General features: G+C 46.2%; 1 long non-coding RNA gene across 1 annotated transcript; it reads left to right on the top strand.

Moving 5' to 3' along the window:
• The first annotated feature begins 62 nt into the window (after positions 1 to 62).
• Positions 63 to 3,225, top strand: LOC124007270. The gene is made up of 2 exons (XR_006833891.1): positions 63 to 139; positions 2,065 to 3,225. It is a non-coding gene; the product is annotated as an uncharacterized LOC124007270 (long non-coding RNA).
• The last annotated feature ends 2,586 nt before the right edge of the window (positions 3,226 to 5,811 follow it).

The raw sequence follows: 5,811 nt of genomic DNA, 5'->3' as shown, positions 1-5,811 counted from the left end.
CCTATCCTCTCTCTTCTCTCTCTTCTCTCCTCTCTCCTCTCTCCTCTCTCTCCTTCCCATAGGTAACTGATAAAGGCTCTCTGACAGCTGAGGAGTTTGCCAAGCTGCTTGGTCTCTCTGTTCTTCTGTCTAAAGAAAGGTAAGTACCACTACTCACTCTTTAATCCCTGACTGGATATAGAACTACAACTCCCATCGTCGCCCACTGTATATAGAACTACAACTCCCATCTTCGCCCACTGTATATAGAACTACAACTCCCATCGTCACCCACTGGATTGAACTACAGCTGTCCTGATTATTGTTGATAATACACAATATGAACAGAAGTATGTGGACACTTGTTCGTCAAACATCTTATTCCAAAATCATAGGTGGCAGGTAGCCTAGTGGTTAGAGTGGAGGGGTGGCAGGTAGACTAGTGGTTAGAGTGGAGGGGTGGCAGGTAGCCTAGTGGTTAGAGTGGAGGGGCGGCAGGTAGCCTAGTGGTTAGAGTGGAGGGGCGGCAGGTAGCCTAGTGGTTAGAGTGGAGGGGCGGCAGGTAGCCTAGTGGTTAGAGTGGAGGGGCGGCAGGTAGCCTAGTGGTTAGAGTGGAGGGGCGGCAGGTAGCCTAGTGGTTAGAGTGGAGGGGCGGCAGGTAGCCTAGTGGTTAGAGTGTAGGGGCGGCAGGTAGCCTAGTGGTTAGAGTGGAGGGGCGGCAGGTAGCCTAGTGGTTAGAGTGGAGGGGCGGCAGGTAGCCTAGTGGTTAGAGTGGAGGGCGGCAGGTAGCCTAGTGGTTAGAGTGGAGGGGCGGCAGGTAGCCTAGTGGTTAGAGTGGAGGGCGGCAGGTAGCCTAGTGGTTAGAGTGGAGGGGCGGCAGGTAGCCTAGTGGTTAGAGTGGAGGGGCGGCAGGTAGCCTAGTGGTTAGAGTGGAGGGGCGGCAGGTAGCCTAGTGGTTAGAGTGTTGTAAATCAGAAATTGTTCTTACCTGACTTGCCTGGTTAAATAACGGTAACATAAAATGTTAAAACATTTTTTTTAAATGTTATGTGGAGTTATGTTGGAACATTGCTGCTATAACAGCCTCCACTCTTTCTGGGAAGGCTTTCCACTAGATGTTGGAACATTGCTGCTATAACAGCCTCCACTCTTCTGGGAAGGCTTTCCACTAGATGTAGGAACATTGCTGCTATAACAGCCTCCACTCTTCTGGGAAGGCTTTCCACTAGATGTTGGAACATTGCTGCTATAACAGCTATAACAGCCTCTACTCTTCTGCTGCTGGGACTTGCTTCCCATTCAGACAAAAGAGCATTAGTGAGGTCGGGCACTGATGTTGGGCGATTAGGCCTGACTCACAGTCGTAATTACATTTCATCCCAAAGGGGTTGAGGTCAGGGCTCTGTGCAGGCCAGTCAAGTTCTTCCACACTTATCTCAACAAACCATTTCTTTACGGACCTCGCTTTGTGCACGGGGGCATTGTCATGCTGAAACAGGAAAGGACCTTCACCAAACAGTTTGGAACTCGGTAGTGAGTGTTGCAGCCGAGGATAGATGATTTTTATGTGCTTCAGCACTTGACGGTTCCGTTCTGTGAGCTTATGTGGCCTACCACTTTGTGGCTGAGCCGTTTTTGCTCCTAGACATTTCCACTTCACAATCACAGCACTTACAGTTGACCGGGGGGGCAGATCTAGCAGGGCAGACATTTGATGAACTGACTTGTTGGAAAGGTGACATCCTATGACGGTGACACTCTGAAAGTCACCGAGCTCTTCAGTAAGGCCCATTCTACTGCCAATGTTTGTCTATGGAGATTGCATGGTTGTGTGCTCGATTTTCATAAACCTATCAGCAACGGGTGTGGCTGAAAGACAAATCCACTAATTTCGGTGTCCACATACTTTTGTAATTATAGTGTATTATAAATTATTACAGTTTATTATTCAGTAGTTTGTAATTATAGTGTATTATAAATTATTACAGTTTATTATTCAGTAGTTTGTTCGGTTGATAACGTGACATGTTTCTGTCCCAATCTATCTATCCCTCTTCTCTGTCTCTTTGTCTCTCTGTCTGTCAGGTTGTTACTAGCAGAGAAGATGGGTCACCTGTGTAGAGACGACTCTGTGGAAGGACTACGGTTCTACCCCAACCTTTTCAACAGTCAGGCTTGATGTAAACCTGTCCAAATAGTACCCTAGTCCCAGTATAGTGCACTGCTTTTGACCAGGGGTCCATAGGGTTTTAGTGCACTATATCGGTTCTACTAAAAACTCTTCTCCACTCATGTCTGATCTGAGGACAGCATGTGTTGTGGGTTCAACGACTGGCAAACCAAAACCCACTTCGCAGTTGTACCGGGTATACTACAAAGCAGGATCAATGAGTTGGCCAAACTAACTTGCCTAAATATTCTGGAATTATATTCTCAACATGATTTTTTGTTTAGTTTTTTGAGAAAGATACATTTAAAATGGACATGGGTCTAATAATTTTATTCAGATAATCTCTCAGTTTAACTTTCTTAACAAATCAGAAAATTCAATAGATATTCCTGTTTGTTGCTTTTAAAGGTACCCGACCAACTAGTTGATCCTGCATTGTAGCAGAGCCCTCCGTATCCATGGCTACTGCGTTGTGTTGATACAGTAGAAAAGAGAAGGGCGACGTTTACATTTAAGTCATTTAGCAGACGCTCTTATCCAGAGCGACTTACAAATTGGTGCATTCACCTTATGACGTCCATCTATCCCAGACCTCACCTTGCTAGCACAAAGGGTGTTGTTCCTACGACTGTTCTCTGGACTCTCTAGAGCCGTTTGGGCCTCAGAGCGCTGGAGGAAAGTCAAATGTATCAGAATATATCTCGTCTCCTTATAGTCCCAGACAACAATAATCTAGTATAGATGTAAATGGTTAATAAGGTAAAGTTTTTTTTTCCCATGTTTTGGATAATAAGGTTAACGTTGTCTGTCTCGATGCTTTCAGTTTGATATCAGGTCTGTATCTGTCATCATCAACAATGTACCTAGTGTTGGATCTAGGTAACACTATGGAGCTAAGTTGTAAAATACCAAACTTCTCGTTTTAATGTAAAGTGTGTTTACTGTTGAAACCTTTTACAGGTGGAACGTCTCAGTAAGTCTGAAACCTCCTTTTTGAAGAGAGTCTTAAATAACTCTCACGTTGTACCCATCACCCCATGCTATGTGTTCCTTTACATGATAAAGACTGTATGTAACATAATGGTCAACGTGCTCCTTCATTCAAACTGAATTAGTTATTCAACTGTAACTGTACCGATATCAGCTAGTCTGTCTGTCTGTCTGTCTGTCTGTCTGTCTGTCTGTCTGTCTGTCTGTCTGTCTGTCTGTCTGTCTGTCTGTCTGTCTGTCTGTCTGTCTGTCTGTCTGTCTGTCTGTCTGTCTGTCTGTCTGTCTGTCTGTCTGTCTGTCTGTCTGTCTGTCTGTCTGTCTCCAGGGTAGTAATGTGCCTGTCTGCCTGTCTGCCTGCCTGCCTGCCTGCCTGCCTGCCTGTCTGTCTGTCTGTCTGTCTGTCTGTCTGTCTGTCTGTCTGTCTGTCTGTCTGTCTGTCTGTCTGTCTGTCTGTCTGTCTGTCTGTCTGTCTGTCTGTCTGGACCAGGCTACCTTACAGTGTTAATAGGACCAGGCTACCTTACAGTGTTAATAGGACCAGGCTACCTTACAGTGTTAATAGGACCAGGCTACTTTACAGTGTTAATAGGACCAGGCTACTTTACAGTGTTAATAGGACCAGGCTACCTTACAGTGTTAATAGGACCAGGCTACCTTAGTGTTAATAGGACCAGGCTACTTTACAGTGTTAATAGGACCAGGCTACCTTACAGTGTTAATAGGACCAGGCTACCTTACAGTGTTAATAGGACCAGGCTACTTTACAGTGTTAATAGGACCAGGCTACTTTACAGTGTTAATAGGACCTGGCTACTTTACAGTGTTAATAGGACCAGGCTACTTTACAGTGTTAATAGGACCAGGCTACTTTACAGTGTTAATAGGACCAGGCTACCTTAGTGTTAATAGGACCAGGCTACTTTACAGTGTTAATAGGACCAGGCTACTTTATAGTGATCCTGTGATCAGCAAGCTAACTGATCCTAGGTCAGCAGTCAGATGCAGGCCCTTTACCCTGTAGACCAGCTTCCTGTGATCAGCAAGCTAACTGATCCTAGGTCAGCAGTCAGATGCAGGCCCATTACCCTGTAGACCAGCTTCCTGTGATCAGCAAGCTAACTGATCCTAGGTCAGATGCAGGCCCATTACCCTGTAGACCAGCTTCCTGTGATCAGCAAGCTAACTGATCCTAGGTCAGATGCAGGCCCATTACCCTGTAGACCAGCTTCCTGTGATCAGCAAGCTAACTGATCCTAGGTCAGATGCAGGCCCATTACCCTGTAGACCAGCTTCCTGTGATCAGCAAGCTAACTGATCCTAGGTCAGATGCAGGCTAGAGACTATTAGGCCTTGTCCCAAATGGAATCCTATTCCCAACATACACACACACACATACACATATATATATGAACACACACGTAGTCTGGGAGCGTGGGAGCACGTGGTGTACCCCAGATTAGATTAGCCTGCTGTGTCCTCCATGTGGGTCATCAATTTTAATGAATGGATTAAACAGAACTGGGAGGAAACCAGAAGACTTTGCCCTGGAGTAGAATCAAATCAATTTGAATTTGTCACGTGTGCCGAATACAACGGGTGTAGTAGACCTTTCTGTGAAATGCTTACTTACAAACCAACAATGCAATTCAAGAAATAGAGTTAAGATAATTGTTAACTTTTGTTTATTTAGTAAAATATTAAATAAAAAGTAACACAAATAACAATAACGAGGTTATATACACAGGGGGTACTGATACCCAGGCTATATACACAGGGGGTAACGGTACCCAGGCTATATACACTGGGGGTAACGGTACCCAGGCTATATACACAGGGGGTAACGGTACCCAGGCTATATACATTGGGGGTAACAGTACCCAGGCTATATACACAGGGGGTAACGGTACCCAGGCTATATACACAGGGGGTAACGGTACCCAGGCTATATACACAGGGGGTAACGGTACCCGGGCTATATACACTGGGGGTAACGGTACCCGGGCTATATACACTGGGGGTAACGGTACCCGGGCTATATACACAGGGGGTAACGGTACCCGGGCTATATACACAGGGGTTAACGGTACCCAGGCTATATACACAGGGGATACTATATATACACAGGGGGTAACGGTACCCGGGCTATATACACAGGGGGTAACGGTACCCGGGCTATATACACAGGGGGTGACGGTACCCAGGCTATATACACAGGGGATACCGGTACCCAGGCTATATACACAGGGGGTAACGGTACCCAGGCTATATACACAGGGGGTACCCAGGCTATATACATTGGGGGTACTGATGCCCAGGCTATATACACAGGGGGTAACGGTACCCAGGCTATATACACTGGGGGTAACGGTACCCAGGCTATATACACAGGGGGTAACGGTACCCAGGCTATATACACTGGGGGTACCGGTACCCAGGCTATATACACAGGGGATACCGGTACCCAGGCTATATACACAGGGGGTAACGGTACCCGGGCTATATACACTGGGGGTAACAGTACCCAGGCTATATACACTGGGGGTAACGGTTGGGTAATATGTACATGTAGGTAGGGTAAAGACAGGGGGATAGATAATAGGTACCCGGGCTATATACAGGGGTATACTGTAGGTATATACACAGGGGGTAGATAATAGACAGGCTAACACACA

The sequence above is a fragment of the Oncorhynchus gorbuscha genome, linkage group LG20 (genome assembly GCF_021184085.1).
Source record: "Oncorhynchus gorbuscha isolate QuinsamMale2020 ecotype Even-year linkage group LG20, OgorEven_v1.0, whole genome shotgun sequence".
NCBI classification, from domain to species: domain Eukaryota; kingdom Metazoa; phylum Chordata; class Actinopteri; order Salmoniformes; family Salmonidae; genus Oncorhynchus; species Oncorhynchus gorbuscha.
This window is presented reverse-complemented; position numbering and strand designations above follow the sequence as displayed.